Genomic DNA, 18,560 nt, shown 5'->3' with positions numbered 1-18,560 from the left:
TGTGGCATTTCACAACTGTGAAAATCTTTCCAACATGGCCTCTGCAGCTTACAGTTATAAGGCTGACCAGGAGAGGCAGGAACATGAACCCTGTTTCTGTGTCTTATGAAACGTTTGCTTCTAAACCATTTGAATCCCCTGTTGATCACTGGAAATCAAAAAGATGTCTTTGTGGCATTCCCCAGAAAGCTGAAGTGACCTGGTGAGTTAACTGATGCCCTCAACTCCAGATTTCCAAGCCAGGCCTAATCAGAAATGTTTACTTCATCAGCTTTTTCTAAAGTGATACCAGGCACTACGTAGGCCCTTCGCCTCACTAGCTACCTCCAGCCACTCCTCAAACAGGCCCAGAGCAGTAGACCTCAGTTTGCTGAGCCAGGGAATGGGGCCAGCCTTCCTCAGTTTCAGTACCAGCCGATGGGTAATCCACAAGAGAAGGAAGTGTCTTTTCTCTGTGACTGTTAGGAGTCTGAATGTCCTAACTTACCTCTTCACTTCATTGACCACAGTTTCCAACTAAAGGGATGAAATGAATTTGCCCTAGTAACCTTTTTTTAACCCCAGACTTTACCAAAATGAGGTCTTGGGAAAATTTTCTCCAAGCCCCAGTTTCTGACCGGTTTCTCGATTTGTTTAGGGATTGGACTGAAGGTGTTAAAAACACTTCGTGTTTTCTCTCATGGGGCTGCATCTTCAGTCAGGGCAGTGTCTAGAACCAGGCTAGGGAAACACGCACACACACACACACACACACACACACACACACACACACACACACACACACACACACACACACACTGTCACTCTCCCACCCTGAGTGTTTTTGTAGTGATCTTGACAGCAGCTAATGTTCTCCAAGAAGACTGCTGCTATACCATTTATAAGGGGAGTCCCTGGAATTTCTTAGAATAATGTCAGCAGGTGCCATTTAAACCAAAGGACAGAGAAAGGGAAAACTGTGTTTGGCTCATTTGTTTTTGTTTTTGTCTTGCTGTGGCAGAAGTTTGAATGGAGAATGGGGAATTCTGCATGGTTTCTAACATTTTTCCCCTTTAGACGTCATGTTTTACCAGATATACTAGATCATGGGTTTGAATTAATTCATATTCTAACAATGCAGACTGCCTATAAGACACACCCAGGCTGGCGGCTTGCCACCTTCCTGGCCGTGTTGAACATGAGTGACCATGCATACACACTATTTTCCATAGAAAGATATAGGCCAGGGCTAATTAAAGAGCCCGTTGGGTTGCATCAGGTGCTAACAGACTCTGCAGCTGTCTGACCAATAAAAATATTGTGAGCTTCTCGTAACCGTCTTTTGGGCAGACAGAACACAGGGAATCTGACCTCTGTTTAAAGGAAACAGCTCACCATGAGGATGTCCCTGTTTTGGCACACTCCTCCTTTTCTACATTGCCAACCACCAATTTTGCATACTTAAAAGAGAAATACTGTTTAGAGGATTTTAAATACCATAAGACCCGACCATCTAAAGTGTGAATTCAGCGACTGCAGTAAATCCACCAAGCTGCTTGCCATCTTCAGAGTCTGATTCATCACCTACTGGGGCTGGCCTGCCCTCTGCACTTAGTTCCTAGTCCGATTGTCAGCTCTGCCCAGCTCCAACTCCCTTCTGTGCCTGTAGAGTTGCCATTCAAAGACATTGCATTGACCCAGAGTTACACAGCATACAGTGTGCAGTATTCCCTGTCTGGCATCTTGTCTCCTGCTCAAGGAAGTTCAGATTTATCCTGCTATGGCCTGTAGCAGCAAGTCTTTCCTCCTTACTTAACTAATCTGGTTTTGGGTTTTGTTGTTGTTGTTGTTGGTGGTGGTGGTGGTGGTAGTTTTTTTTTTTTGTTTGGTTGGTTGGTTTTTACTGTACTCAAGAACTTATGCTGAGCAGGGCGGGAGACAGCCATTGGCTCTCTGCCGGAGCTGGCTGTGCCCTTTTGGGGGAACATCTGGTAATATGTGGAGGTCTGTCTGCTTGTCCCACCCAGGCTAGAGGATGCTACTGGCACCTGTTTCAGAGGCCAGATTGCTGCTAATGGCAGAATCACAAAGAACAGCCTCTCAACTGAGCTTCACTGGCTAGGGCTGCTTCCCTGGGACTCTACTCGTCCTTAGGGCTTCTTCTGTAAATTAGAGGGACTTGGTACTAATCTTCCCATTGAGTGACTTGCATTGATGTTTTGTCCAGTTTTGATGTATATCCAAAACACAGATGCTTGTGAAAATTGACCTCTTTTAACCGTTTGAGTAAGTTCTGGAATCCTCGGAGATATAATTGACTTGTATGTACTTTTCACCAGAGGGAGACATGGGGGAGGGGATAGGTGATTCTTGTCTCCTGGTTGATATCTAATATATATCGGCTTAAAACATTTAGAAATGTTAAAAACAGGAAGTACTTGCTGGCACAGGTAAAATCCCAAGGTGACATGGAACAATCAGGATTTTGGATCTGTGTTGTTCTTAATGAGAAATGATCAAGTCTGCACAGGGGTAGAGTTGGAAAGCAAACAGATCTAAGAAAACAAAGCTAAAACCCTTATCACCCAGCCTTTGGCACAGCATTAAACCCTGTGTTAGCAAAAAGATAGCAGCCAGAGTTAAAATATTTCTTTTATCTGAGACCAGGGACTTGCTGGCTGCTTAAATCTTCTCTCTAGGGTGGCTGATATGCCAAGAGGTGGAATTCTATCTCCCAGTTCTCTGTGGCTTTGTGCAATGATGAATTAGCAACAAAGTGCCCTGTGTGGCGCTCACTAACGTAAGAGGAGACTGATGCAGAGAGGGGCCTTTGGGAATTTGAGTAAACAGCAGCGTTTCAGCTACCCAGGGCAGCTTCTCCTCCATCTGACCCCTCCTTTGCTCCAGTGGGCAGCTCTATCTCCACCCGTGAGGCTCTGTGGCGACAAGAAAACACAGGCAGCCCGGAAGGGCAGCTCGGAAGAAACTCTTGCCGGAAGAGACGACTCTGAACGAAGGCAGAGGATGAGGACCTGAGCTTTGTTCCAGCAATCATGCAAGGTGGCTCCCACCTGCCTGTAACTCCAGTTCAAGAATTTCAGGACACCTACACATGTTTGTGTGTGCACACACACCAGAGAGAGAGATACACACATATGTAAATATGAATGTGTTTATATATTATATGTAAATGTACATATCATATACACATCATGTATACACATGTAAAATATATACATACACACACACACACACACACACACACACACACACACACACACACACACACATCAATGGTACAAAAACATTCCAGCTCTGGTTTCAAGAAACTTCCAGGCCTCCTTATTCTTACTGTACAGTTGGATGATGACTTAATCCATCTTCAAATAATAATAGATTCATACTATCCTGTGAAATATGAGAAGAAGGCTAGCATTGCCTCCATCCCTCCTGGGACAAATGCAATCCCAACACCTTGTAAGCCTTCCTCCAGCAGCTTGTCAGGCAGTGCCGGGACAGACGGACACAGATGGACAGGTGGACACAGACCGTACTCTTGATGGATAGCGTCCTATTGTGGGTTGTTTTCATTCATTGATGCATGCTGGCATTCTGTGTCAACATGTCTACTTCTATGTCATTATAATGGCCATGCGAATTCAAACCAGTATCTTCTCCATATGGTTTCTCTGTCTCTCTATGTCTCTCTCTGTGTCTCTGTGTGTATGTGGGGGGGGTGTGGGGGGGTATGTGTATTTGGAGCCATGTTCAAGCCCCATGGATTCTTCTAGCAAGCAGTGGCCGAATGTCCTACATGCTAGTGAGAAAAGAGAGGGGAAGAATCAAGACACAAAGAATAAGAGACAATGGAGGGACTGCCCGTACCCTTCTTTCTAATACTTGGGCAAACATCTTTTGCTCCTTAAAGCGATTTTCCAGAAATACCACAGAGTCACAGGAACTGAACGTTCAACTAACTGGCCTCTAGAGACACAGGACAGGATGAAACAGCAATTAGTGTGTGTACAACAGAGCCTAGCAGGGCTGTGCCCCCTCCCCCACGCCATCCTTGCTCTCACTCCCATTGAAAGAAAGAAATGCAAATGCACACCCTCCTCCCTCCCTCCTTCTATACTTTTTCTAGGAATCTGATTTGTGAGGGCCCCGCCACAGGTGTTAGTGAGCAGGGCTGGTCTGAGAATCTTGAGCGCCCATCTTCTCCTGCCAGAGTCGATGGGCAGCTGAACCTCAGAGAGCCTCTCAAAAAGAGTCCCTGTTCCCTACAGTTACTCTTTTCTTCCCTCAGAAACTCTGGCTGGTGGGGACAGCTGGGGACAACCTGTCTCCTTGGAAGCCTGGAGACTGAATGATCCCTGAGCTGAAGCCCACTTCAGGGTTTCTTATAGAATGACATTTCCCCATAGGCTTTAAACCCTTACCAGAAAGCCGTGTTCTGTCCCCTGACCTCACCCGAATTCATAGATGAAGCTGGTCATAGATCCCACTTCTTAACCGTTCCTCCCTTCTGCCTTTCTCATTCGTACTCTAGAGACATTTTACTTTAGAGATAAGAGGGTTTGGGTTACTATTATTTTTAAGTGTGACTGTGGCACCCATAAAGTGTTTTCCCCAGCTTTGAAAGATTGATCAGAGGGGCGGGGGGGGGGGGGGGGGGAGAGAGAGACATGGCAGACTCCCATCTGGCTTTAGCCCTTGGCTGAAGCTGGTTCCCAAATTGCCAAGTGAGGATTCATTGTCCTGTGTTTATAAACAATCTCTCCTCCTGAAGAGCACAGCACACGTTAATCTGTGATTTAATCTGTTTTTTTATTTGACCAAAATATTGTGTCGGAAATGTTTTGAAATACGTACACGTCATGCAGTTAGAGAGATTGATCGCACACCATGTGACTATTGTCGCTGTACTGCAGAGTTGAAAACAGTAAGTAGGTGAGAAGCCGTGTATGCTAATTAGCTGGAGTTACCACCGCAAAAAGTACTCAGAGGGGTTTTGAACTCTTGCCCCTCTCCTGGGAGGTGCTTTCCATGTCTTTGGAAAGAGAAAGAGACTGGTCTTACTACCACTGAATCAGAAGGAGGGCATGACAGTGGAGGAAGGCGCTGCCTCTTGTCACTTCCTCGGGCTCCCCGCCAACTGCAGACTGAAGATTTTAGACCCTGAATCATCCGGTCTGGTTCTCCAGCTCCTTCTCTTCTCTAACCAATGGGAAACCTGCTCAGGGTTACTTAGTTAAAAATGATAGAGCAAGGACTCCACTCGAGCTTGTATAAAGTAGCTGCCAGTGAGGTCCTGCATCACACAGCCCACGGCTCACCTGCCCATGGACGGGGTCCCAGGAAGTCTCAGAAGAGTAACTGAGAAGTTCTGCATGCCGCTGTCTCCAGAAAGTCAGTGGACTGAGTGGTGGGAAGGCTGGAGCTCTCTGCCACCTGGCTCCTCAAGTTTAACTGGATTTTTAAAAATATGGATCAGTGTTTTACCTGCATGTGTATATGTATACCACATGTATTTCTGGTTCCTGTAGAGATCCGGAGAGGGAATCAAATGCCCTGAGACTGGAGTTACAGACAGTTTTAAGCGACCATGAGTGTGCTGGGAACCAAACCCATGTCCTCTGAAACACTGAGCTACCCAGCCCCCTTTACTGCTTTTTGGGAAGAAAGGAAATATAAAACCTACAAAGTAGATTATTATGGCCACTTTGAGCCTACTGTAATCACTGGTAACATTTTGTTGTGTTTGCTCTTTTTGTAAGAATAAACATATAATATATAATAAAATATATAATATATAGAACAGTACAGTTACTGTTCATTTCAGATAGATTCTCTTCGACCTTATCTTTTTCATTTGCGTTTGTTGTTTTGTGTTCTGTTTTTGAGGTAAGTCTTACTTTGTAGCTATGACTGGCTTCAGGAACAAGATCCCCCAACCGTGGCCCCCGAGTGCTGCTGGGATTACAGCTGTGTACCACCAAGTTCAGGCAATGCCTATAGCCTTTTTAAAGCAAGCAAAAGAAAGACAGATCTATGTAAGTGTATGTATAAAGGTTGAAAAAAGTGGACCAAATCACTGTAGTTGTCTCTTGGGAGGCACGAGCAAAGACCAGAGTAGGTTAAAGCAGGCTTTCCAGAACACCTTCGTGAGGCCTGGCTTGACAATGCACATGGACTGTGAGACACACTGTGTCCCCAAGTCTGTGTGAGATCCAGTTATAACCCCCAAAGTCTGCAGGTAACTAAGTGAGTCATCTGGCGTTTGGATAGTCTTTCTGTTCCTTGACACTAGCTGCACAGGCCAGGACAACAAGCTGTATTGTGGCGTGATGTAGCTGTGCCTGGAGCCCAGCTTGCTAAGCCTCAGGGTGATAGTCTCAGTGCAGGAATTTCTGCTGTGCCTTTAGAGTGGTTTACCCACTTGGATCCCCTGCTTCCTCATAGGCAGGCCCTTGGTCTGGTGTGCTGTCTTGTAGGAAGCCTACCAGCTCCCTCTTCCCCAAGGCTGAGCTTTTCAGAACCTTCCCTCCTCCCCAGAACTTCATCTGTGCAGAAGTGATGATACTTTTCCTGCATGATACATTGCCACACTGAGGGGGACGGGGAGGATTCAGTATTTGAAGTTGGGGATGATGCCTTACTCATCAATGCCAATCTCCCCAGAGATGTCTGTTGTTCGTTCTATTGAATACATCATTCATTCAGTGAGTGTGGGGTTTTCCTATGTCCATGTGTTCCGAACTTCTACAGAGAGGAGACTCTGTGTGTGTGTGTGTGTGTGTGTGTGTGTGTGTGTGTGTGTGTGTGTGTGCGCGCGCGCGCGCGCGCGCGCGCGCGCGTGTGTGGCCAAAGTAAGCCCCCCGCCTCCTTCCCGTGAGACAATGTCACTATTAAACAGCCATTTTGAGGATCAAAAGCATAGGGATTGATTTGTCTTGGCTTGAATGGTTCACTTGAGGGTCATCTATGTAAAACTGGACCCACAACTCCACTGAAGGGAGATACTCAAGGTGAGCCATAGTTGTCCCCACGGAAGGCTCTTGCAGTCACCTGCAGGCCTTTAGAGACCTCCTACCTGTAGAATCCTCTCTGGGGTCATGTGGTGCCTTACAGGTGCCTATGTGAGGCCACTGTCTGTCTGGACTAAGGACTTCTTCAATTTGCATTTTAGCACTTAATGTTGCAATAGGAACAAACAGCTGTGTAGACAGGAGACACCTTTCCTCTCTTAGATGCAAGTTCCAAGGGGCTGGTCCTAGCACAGTACCTGGCATGGCACAGATTCTTGCCACCTGCCTGCCTAGGAAGTGAAGGCTTAGGGCTCAAACCACCTTGCCATGAAGCCCAGACTGGTGGTTAACAAAAGTTTATGTGGAATCCCTGACTCCTAATCACTCTAGGTCTCCAGAGTGGAGCTTCCGAAGGCCAGGAGACAAGCTTCCCGAACTGGGTCTAAGCACTTTGCCTTTAAATTATCAGCAGAGTTAAGGAGTGTCTGGGGTCTAGTCTTCAGTCACGAAGAAGGATCAAGATAAAGGACTTTGCTTACAGTCTCTTGAGTAGAGATTAATGCAGAGGACAGAAGAGATGGTGGCAGTGGCCTTTGCATCAGAGGACAGCAGCCATAGCAGCAATACCTACAGTAGCCACAGTGGAGAGGGAAGATAGTACCCAGCAGGCAGCACCCGTCATGCCAATGGCTGCAGAAACGATGAGAGCAGCAGCAGTGGCAGTGACAACATCCCTCTAGCAGCACCATCTCCGGGGCATTGGATGCTCCAACGGTAGATGTCATCCCTGTTACATCCTAAAGCAGCCCAGCCCAATTCCCTTGAAAGCCATCTGAGCGCCTTCCCTTGAGCCAGCCTCCTGCAGCAGTACCCACTGAGCCCCGCCTCCTCAGTGCTTGCCCACTAGCATAGCCTGCAGCTCTTTCAGTTCCTCAAGGGCAGCACCCTCTCCCCTTTGCAACCCTTTTCCACCCCACAAGCCTCCCTTACGGGCCTTTCCCATATCAGTCCCCTTAGGTCAAGCTTGAGGAATTCCTGTAGAACTAGCAGGGAAGGTGTGGTCACTGAAGGTTAGGAGGTGGCCTGTAGGAGCTTCCATTGGCAAGAACCAAGCCAAACAAAAATGGTGCCGACACAGTGGATCTGGACTTTGCAGCCTAGAAGTTCCAAAAGAGCATGTTGCTATGGAGAAACAAATAGGCCGGGGTGTGGCTTGGCAGTAGAGCATTTGTCTAGCACTCACAAGAAAACGTCCAAAGCCTGTTGGGTTGGGTGGGGGTGGGGATGGGGGGCTATTCATCAGTCTCAAGGGCTGCTCTCTATGGTGTCCCCACTTAACAGAGAAGGGAGTTACAGAGTTGTTTTAGCATCGTGTGTAACAGATGAAGAATGATGACCGAGGCAGGGCAGCTGAGGCCAGAGCAGGCTGCACCTTCAAAGCCTGAGTTCCCACAAGCTTCCAAAGGTGACCCCGAATCTCCCTGGGCTCCCTTGTTCTTGCACTGTCAAGTGTTTTGAAGCATTTGATGATCTATTATGATCCAGAAATCTATATGACTTTTCTTGTAAAACAAACTATTCTACCGTGCCACTCGGGAATTTCTGTGACTGCAGCTCTGCTTCTCCTAGTGCCAGCCATGCAGTAGCGGTGAACGGGGGAAAGTGTTCAGACCAATCTGAGAAAAGCTCTGGGTGCTGGTTTCAAGTTCTTAGCTTTAGATGGAGCAGCACCCTAACACTCAGTCAGCGGCTACAACGTTTATCACCCTTGGCCTGCTGAGCAGTTCCATATCTGGCTCTCGGTTACCTGTGCTTATACGCTGATAAATTCTTACACATTTTATGGCCACTGTCACTGCCGAGTGTCCTGCCTTCAGGCTGCCTGAGCTGTACTCAGCTGTGTCGAGTGGCTTGTGCTCTCTGGGATCCTGTCTCCTTAAGAACTATTTTTAGAAAAATGAGGACAGAGGTTTGATTCCTAGTTCCAGGCTCCACAGGCTGGCAGAAGCTGGAATTGCTTCATGGTCGGTCGGCACCAGTTCTCTCTGGCCATTCTCCAGGACAGTTTGCTGAGTGATCACAAGCCACTCAAGGAGGTAGGAGTGGTTGATCTTGCCTTGTTCTTACTAAGTGCTCTGTGAGCTGCTGGGCTGTGTGGGAGCTGCTCTAGGTGGTAAGGATTGTGGCTAGGTCCCAGTAGCTTACTCCTAGCCCGTCGGTGGTCAGCATCTCCAAAGAAAGAATTGACTGAAATCAGGGATTGTTTTGAAAAAGCTCCAACCCAGGATGGAGTGGTCGATGCCGGGACTCGAAAGGGAGAGCATGTGTGAGAAGCCTGAGACATTTGTGCAGCCAGGAAACAAGGAAGTACTTGAAAAAGAAAGGAACGTGTCAAGAGGCTACAGAGCCAATCAAAAAACAAACAAACAAAAAAGGCAAAAAATAAATAAATAAATAAAACCTTCTGATAAGTCAAACTGGTGTAATTTGGACAACAAATTACTGGAACATTGGAGACTAACCCATGGAATAAAATAAACACATGAGTCCAAACTAACATAGAATTGAATGAGTCAGTAAATAGAAGGCTGGGGCATTCTTGCTTGTAGAAATCAGGTGAGCAGGTGTGGATAGGACAAGAAAAGTACAAAATCACCATTATATTTGACAGTAAATAACTCTGGGCCAACTGCCCGGCCACTGAGTCACCACCAGGCACAGCACGAGGGAGAGACTATATTTGCATAGTCTAGACTTATCTCTCCCAAGAGAGAGACCAACCAGAAAGACCTGATCAGTGATCAGAGGGGAAACCCTTCAGTTAGAGCCCTAATTGGACTATGAAGGGCAACGGCGACATTAGTAAGCCCATTACTGTCACATGTTCGTTAATGTCATGCATTGAAGATACAGTGTCACTTTTGTGGGACTTTTGCCAAAACTGCACTGACCTCAACATAACCAGAACAAACATCGGATGATGGAGAAACGTTCTGCAAAATCACTGACTAGTGGTCCCAAAAGCATTGCAGTACAGATGACAAGAGAAGACCCCAAACTGACAGAGGAACCAGCGGTTAAAAAAATTTTACTGCCCCTCTCAAAACCAAAATGAGAGCCATACGAAGTGGTACTCAGGAGACTGGGGCAAAATGATCACCACGAGTTCAATGAGGCTAGCCTGGGCTACATATTAAGATTCTCTCTCTCTCTCTCTCTCTCTCTCTCTCTCTCACACACACACACACACACACACACACACACAAATTAAATAAATAAACACATAACTAAATAAATAAATAAATAAATAAATAAATAAATAAATCAAATAGAATTACCAAAATAGAGTTTGGGATACCTGAGTTTGGGATACCTGATGCCCTGGTAGAAGCTAGGCACCCTGTACCTCTGGGTTGGTATAGGGAGAAAATATAAAAAGAGATGGAGCTTAGTGTGAGCCACTATATAATAATGAAACCATTAACTTAGCTTTATTTATTCATCCACACAGCTCCAGACACTTCATCTTCAAAAAAGTGCCCAAAATATATACTAGAGAAATGACAGCTATTGGGTTCTGATTGGAAGCCAAGAAAAACTCACCCCAGGGATTTATAAATGAAAGCTTTATTTTCGGGGCTCACAAGGAGGCAGCCAGTTCCACCTCTGAACTGCACCCCTGAAGGTTGGACAACATTTTTATAAGATGGGAACACAAAGCAGGGGGGGCGGGTGGCAGAGTACGCTGTTGCATTGACCAATTGTATGACGCAAGGAGTTAATCCAGAAGACTGGGCCTTATCTGGGTCACCTGGTTTCAGGGTCCTGATTCAGCCTTTGCAGTCGGGTCCTCTCCTGGACTCCAGTCTGGAATTTAGAATAATAAAGGAGCAGAGGAGTCAGCTAAATCAAGACAAGCGATTGGCTGTTTGTGTGCCTTAGTTCAGATAACAGGATAGACAACTTCCCTCCTTGCATCCTTACTGGTTAGAGGACAAACATGAAATACCTGAGGAAGCAGAAGAGGAGTTGGTTCTGGGGCCTGGGAACATGAATTCGGTTTGGCCCCACCAGCAAGATGGAACTTGACCCTGAGACGGGAGGACCCAAGAAACTGTCTCCTCACAACAGCCTCTTCAACAAACTGTGCTAAAGAAAACGAATGATCTCTATGTATAAGAATGAAACTGGAGCCCTTTCTGTCAGGGCTGGATTTTTTTCAGACACCAGGACTACAAGATGGCGTCACTCATGCCATCAAAGGAGAAGAAGCTTGTGGAGGTTAAACTTGGAGAGCTGCCCAGCTGGATATTGACTTCACCCCCAGTGGCATTGCAGGAACTTTTTGGAGAGGGTATGACTGGCATTACAACAAGTACATCAATGTTTGCAAAGGCAGCATCTCAGGGATTAACATGGTGCTGCTGGCAGCCGACGTAGTTTTCAGTGATTGCATTTCTTACAAGGGACTCAAACAGGAACAGCAATGCAAGCACCACTGAAGAGGGGTCACCATGGAGGTCATTTCATGGCTGAGCACAACTGCCTGCCCTGCTCCTATCTAGGAAGAATTCAGCTGGCTGAACCTTCACATCCTGACTGAGAACTAGTGTTCAATAAAAGGTGACTGACTGGTTAAAATAAAAAAGAAACTGGATCTACTCTCCCCCTGTACCAAATATTGTAATAATAGTAACCATAATAACATTTATTATTATATTTATATTATATGTTTATATTGTTTCTATATTATATAGTGTGTAGAATTATATAATAATTATTATTATTAATTTAAAATGATCAAAGATATTAAAGTAGACCTCAAAAACTTTTGGAGGGAAACACTGAAGAAAGAGTCACGCGTAAGGATTTTTTTTTCAAAAAGGACTCTGGTTGCATAGGAAATGGGCTTGAATTAAAAGTCCCCACCCCCAGCCCCCAGCAAAGGAAACAATGTCCAGAGGGAAGAGGCAGCCAAAGAGCAGCAGGGCATCTTTGTCAGCTCAGCGTCTGACACAGATTAATATCTAGAATCAGTAAAGAAGTCAAAACAGCAAACACCGAAGGAGAAAAAAAAAATCAAACAAGCAATTATCTAGTCGACGAGTGATCAAATGAATTGAAGAATGGTTCTCAAAGAAATGTGAAAGTTACTGTGGGGTGTAACTTCAGTTGATCATTTTCAGTCATGTAGATGCAAATAAAAACTTCACTGAGAGTCTATCGCATACCATCGAGTAGCTTTCCCAAGGGAGACCTCTGTGCATTACTGGTAGAGATGTATAGTGGAACGGCCACCCTAGAAATGAGTGTGCAGTTCTAAAAAAGAAAGTGTAACCAGTATATAATCTAGCTCACTACTCCCGGCTGTGGACCTGGAGAATTCCAAGTCATTACACCATGAAAATACCTCACATCCATGTTTATTGCCACATCATTCACAACAACCACGATAAGGAACCAGCCTGGATGCTTGTCAACCACACACAGTGGGGTTTCCTTCAGTCATAAACAAAAACTAAATGCATTATTTGCAGGAAAATGAATGAAACTGGAGATCATTCTCGTAAGACAAATATTACACATGTAGAACCTATATTTCACACACACACACACACACACACACGTACACCTATACACACATACCTACACACACACAAATGTACACACACATCTATGTACACACCTACACACACACCTACATACACATGTACACACCTACACACACACCTACACACACACACCTACATACACATGTACACACCTACACACACACCTATACACACACACCTACACACACACACACACACACACACACACACACACACAGGAGAGGAAGGCAACTAGTGGGAAGAGGTGTGGGAGGCAGAAGAGGGTACCTGTGAGTGGATGACAGTGAGTGACGGACTGTTTCTATCTACATGCATAAAGACGGTACAATAAAAACCATCATTGTGAATGCTATTGGAAAAAAAGAGCAAAACAAAGCAGAATTTTTAAAATTTGCTTTATTTTTAAAACAGTCCACCACGTAATTTTTTGTCCTCTGTGCATGACACTATTTCCATTGTGCTGAAAAATAAATAAAAATATGGTCCTTGCTCTTGGAAGTTCCTAGGTGAGATAAAAGATAAAACATAGCAAGAGAAGTACAGGAGGAGGAGGAGGAGGAGGAAGAGGATGAGGAGGAGGAAGAGGAGGAGGAAGAAGAGGAGGAGGAAGAGGAGGAGGAGGAGGAAGAGGAGGAAGAGGAGGAGGAGGAGGAAGAGGAGGAAGAGGAGGAGGAGGAGGAAGAGGAGGAGGAGGAAGAGGAGGAAGAGGAGGAGGAGGAGGAGGAGGAGGAAGAGGAGGAAGAGGAGGAGGAGGAAGAGGAGGAAGAGGAGAGAAAGAAAGAAAGAAAGAAAGAAAGAAAGAAAGAAAGAAAAAGAAAGGAAAGAAAGAAAGGGAGGGAGGGAGGGAAGGAGGAAGGAGGAAGGAGGGAGGGAGTGAGGGAGAAAAGAAAGAAAGAGAGTCCATGGGGCTGGAGAGATAGCTCAGTGGTCAAGAACACCCACTACTTCTACAGAAAACCTGGGTTTAGGTCCCAGCACCCAGATAACAGCTTACAGTCACCTGTAACTGCAGTTCCTTAAGATCTAAAGCCCTCTTCTGGCTTCTGTAGGCATCTGGCATACACATGGTTCACTTACATCTGTGTAAGCAAACATTCACACAAATAAAATACAAATAAAGAAATCTTTCAAAAGCAAAAAGAATGCCCACAGCAGGGAAAAGAAACCGTGGTCCACTGATGACGGGAAGGTAAATTAATACAACCACTGTGGGAAATGGCGTGTAAATTCCCCCAAAAAGAAATCGAAGTACATAAGCATCAATAATCCTTACTCTCTATATATACAACATTTAAACGAACAGGTCAGAGACATAGATTTAAGCCTGTGATTTTTTTTCAGAACCACTCACAATAGCCAAGACATTTAGTCAAATTATATATCTACCTGTAGAAAGGCCTGGATGCAGAAAGCAGTAAACAATTGAATAATATATAACCTTCAAAGGGGAAGAAATCTGACCATTTGTGAAAATATGGATGAATCCAGGGGATACCATGTTAAAACAAATGCCCAGGGATAGAAAGATAAATGTCACACTCTTAGAAACAAGTAACAGATGGTGGATATGAAGGTTCAGGGAGAAGGAAAGATAGCCTAATGGGTACAGTTTCAGATAGACAGAAAAGGGGATCTCTGGTGTCCTATGCACAGTATGATAAATATAGTTAACACTGTGCAAGTCAAGTATTACAAGGCAAGCTCATGAGAGAGAAGAGGTCTTACTGTTTGTAACAACAGGGAATGTGGAAGCCAGAATGTGTAACAGACCAGGCACACAAAGACAACACTGGAGAACCTCATATATGTGGAATCTAAAGACATCCAACTTAGAAGCAAAGAGGAGAATGGTTACCAGAGACTGGGGCCCGGGGAGGGGAGGAATGGGAGAGATGTTAGTTAAAGGACACGAAGTGTCAGTCAGAAAAGAAGAGCCTAATCTGTGAGATCTCAGGTGACTCCAGTTAAAGACAATGATGTATGCATTTTAAAATTGCTGAAGAGCAGAAAGTGTTCTTGCTAAGTAGATAGATGGGAAGATGCAGATCAGTTCATTAAACTCAGCCTCTCCTCTCAGTCTCCTTTAAACTCAGTACATACAGACACCAGTGTATACTGTTGTGCACGTAAATGCTGTGGTTTGGAATGTCCCCAAAGCCCGTGTGTAAAGGCTTGGTCACCAGCTACTGAACAGCAGCAGGACCTTAGGAGGTGGGGTCTAGTGGAGGGAAGTTGGGCCAGGTGTAGTTACCACATGAAGGGGCTATTGGCCCAGAACTCTGTCTCTCTTGCTTCCCAGCTGCCATGATGGGGCAGCCTTCTCTCTGCAGACCTCTGACACGACATGCTTTGTCGTCTCAGAATCAAAGGAATGGCTTCAGGAGCCATGGGTTAACCCATAATCCAAGGCAAGATTGTCCTCCTTTTAACTTAATTAGATCACAGTTTTGTCACAGAAATCGATAAATATGTACCGTTTTTATTTGTCAGTTCAAATTGAAAGGAAGAGAAGGAGGAATGGAGAGGGAAGGGAAAGCAAGGAAGAGAAGAAGAGAAGGGGGGAGGAAGGAAGGAAGATCAGAGCAAGATAAATAGCATGTTTTGCTCATTTTCAATTCCATACTACAAAAAATATTTTATACAAATTAAAACTACGTGAAGAGTCTTGTCCCAGCCAGAATGATTATTATTATTGAGAAAATTATAATAACAAATGCTGGTGAGGCTATAAGGAAAGGGAGACCTTTTACATGGCCAGTGGAAATACAAAGGTCCAGTCACTATGGAAAATGAGTACAGAAGTTTATTAAAAGAAAAATTCTTAAGGTTCTTAAAATAGAACCACCACATACGTGATCTGCCTTAACACAGCCCTAGAAGCATACCTGAAGGGCAGCACTTCCATATTGACTACGGTACTATTCACAGTAGCCTCCATGGAACAGCTTCAACATTCACGAACAAATAAGCAGACACGAAAAATGTGGCATGAACATATATACATATACGTATAAAATATGTGTGTGTATGTGTAATTACCTTTTATTCAACCAGAAAGGAGAATAAAATTTTGTTAACGAGTGGAGCTGTAGCGTATCATGTTAAAAAAGGAACTAAACCAGACTCAGAAAAACAAATATAATTTTCTGTTGTGTCTCATCCAGGTAATATTAATATTTAGGTAATATTAATATCTATACGGTTGGAAGCAGAGGGACACTGTGAGAAGAAGAAAGATACTAAAGGGAGCGAACAGGATAGAGTGATGGGGAGAAGGAAAAAGTAAAAAAAAAATCGTGTCTTTTTAAATCACATGCAGAATGCACACACACAAGCAAACGCACATGATCATGTGAAGGCAGAAGGAGTATTTGAGGGGAATCCTCGGGAGGGAAGAAGGGACTGGCAAGGTAACTAATATGCATAGAAGTCATTAACAGAAGCTATTATTTTGTACAACAAATTTAAAAAACAAAGTTCAGTTTGGCTAGCAAATATTTTTCAAAGTTCCCATAGATACTACACATCCCATAAACAGTAACTTCAGGTGGCCCTTAGAGGTGAGTGGGTCAGGCAGCGGCATCCAGACAAAGGAAGCTATGGTAGGGCCAGAGCTGGGTGTCGAGAGGCCGGTCCTGTAGAGAACATTGAATCTACTCTTCAGGAGGCGGAAGGGCTGCAGGTGAAGGGCAGCAGAGAGGTTCTGCGGGGCAATGGGGTGCAGCATAGGCCAACGGACACTGGTGGAGACAGGGTGGTGGAGAGGGAAACCCTTCAGGTCCTGACTCACCCCACTGGGGCCAACTGCATGGTGTGGTGAGGCACAGGGGTCTGAGTAGGCAGGAGGGCTGCTCAGTGCTTGGTGGATCGTGACGTGAGCACTGACTGAGGTGACCACAGTGAAGAGATGTCACGAGGGGACCGGCCACCTCTGCAGAAGTGCCGAGAGACCCAGAGGTTTTGGAAAGAGATGAGGCCGCTGGAATTTTGCCAGGAGAATGTCACTGGTGGTTTTGGTAAATGCAGTTCCTTCAAGGTAAAGACCAGAGATGCAGAGCTACTCATCTGACAGTGTGCTTTGGACAGGAACCGTGCCCCACCTTGTCTGTATTTCCCCTAACATCTAGCACGGGGTAGGACAGTGGGTTCCGCCAAGCTTCAACAACACCAGATTTCAAGTAATCCAGAAAATGGCATTCTGGAATCAATGTCATGTTTCAGGAATCAATTCTCCAAAAGAAAGAAGCGGGACCTCCATAGAAGAAGGTGCCGTTAAAGCAGAGAGAGATGTGGCCTATAATTTGCCGTAAGTCAACATGATTAGTTAAGTGTGCTGGGAACTAATTTTCTGATCTTAAGAAATATCTTTATGGGTTTAAGATTATTGTATGTTTATCCCCAAAGAACGTTAAACTTGGGGGCAGGAGGTAGAGAAAACAATTATATACTGTGTGGTCCCCCACTATGTTGGTAACACACTGGGGATTCCCCTAACTGCCATATCTTTTTCTCAGAGTTCAGATCACATCATGCATGCACTTTGCATCTGCTATCTCCCCTTGGCCCTGAATCACAAGCTTTTCCCCAAAATTGATGATAATTTTCATAAATATCAGTTTCCAACTCTGCAGCTGTACCAATGCATATTTAATTGTCCCCCACGATTCAATATTTAAAGTATTTCTTAGTGTCCCCTCCGTTGGTGCTGAGTATCTCTGAAGACACTAGAGGAAATATGCTGATTCTAGCCACATGGTTGTCACCAGCACTCATTCTCATGCGTGCGCATTTGCTGTCTCTTCAATGGTCAGTCTTTTGTTCACTTAATCAGAAAATATCCTCTGCGCACCTGGGTGAGGGATGCGTTCTAGTGGAGATGACATCAGAGAGCAGGACAATCATAGACCCACTGTGTGGTGGTCAGAGGAGGCAGACTGTGGAGCAAACTTGGAGTGACTAAGGCCTAATATGACCAGCAACCAGAGCTCTGTGGATAAATCACTGTGAGTTCCCTAGAAGGTGGCCCTAGGGTAAAGGCCTGAGGGAAGGCAGAGAGCAGGCAGCATTCCAAGGAAGTGATTGCTAATGAGGCTGGATATGTAGGTTGATATCTTTATGCAGGTGAGGGCTGGCACCACTTAGGTCAAGGCCATGATTGGACAGTAAAAAAATAAGGCAGGGACAAAGGTTTTGTAAGGCAGGATAGAAGGAGAAGGAAGGAGAATCAAAATGGAGACGGAGAAAGATGACCCAGATCCGGGTGGTCTTGAATTGCCAAGGTAGTTGGGATGGATTTCTGTAGGCAAATTTATCTTATCTAGGTGGGCAGTTTATATCCTTATCAATTGGTCGTAAGTTTATTGTGTGGATGTATTGTGGATTAAGAATTTAACATATAGGGGTTGGGGATTTAGCTCAGCGGTAGAGCACTTGCCTAGCAAACGCAAGGCCCTGATTGTTGGATTACAGTTTGTTGAGTCTTGATTTTAACAGGTTGTTGAGAATTTATACCATAATTATTAGAAGGTGGATGTTGGGAATGTAAACAGAGCAGCAGCAGAGAGTTATGCAAGGGTAGCTGCTGCTGGGACCAGGGAGTGGATGCTAGAAATGGGAACAGGGTCTACAGTAAGAGAGCTTCGAGATAGACGGTCTCTGTAGGAACCTGGCATAGCAGTTACCTGTCTGGGTCAGAGAGTGCTTTGGGGGCAGCGTGGAGCCACTGAAATAAATTAGCGCTAGTTCCAATGGCCCGCAGGAGCCAGAACAAGCGAGAGCGCGACCGCCAGGGTTCGCGAGGGAAATGTTCCGCCATTTTTTAAATTTTGACCGCAACGTGGATGTGTTATCCTTTATTGTTCATACGGGGCCTCTCTCGATGAGGCATGTGCCCTCACAGCTGATTCTGAAGACCTTGGCCAGTCTATCTTGACCTCGCTGT

The 18,560-nt window shown here is 45.2% G+C and overlaps 1 pseudogene; it reads left to right on the top strand.

Annotated features, from left to right (window-relative positions):
• The window catches only part of LOC134482706 (ATP synthase subunit f, mitochondrial-like), a 23,955-nt pseudogene extending 10,795 nt beyond the window's left edge, over positions 1–13,160 (top strand).
• Positions 13,161–18,560: the final 5,400 nt, after the last annotated feature.

The sequence above is a fragment of the Rattus norvegicus genome, chromosome 17 (assembly GCF_036323735.1).
Source record: "Rattus norvegicus strain BN/NHsdMcwi chromosome 17, GRCr8, whole genome shotgun sequence".
Taxonomy (NCBI): domain Eukaryota; kingdom Metazoa; phylum Chordata; class Mammalia; order Rodentia; family Muridae; genus Rattus; species Rattus norvegicus.
The sequence above is the reverse complement of the archived record's forward strand: the minus strand, read 5'-3'. Positions and strand labels throughout refer to the sequence as shown.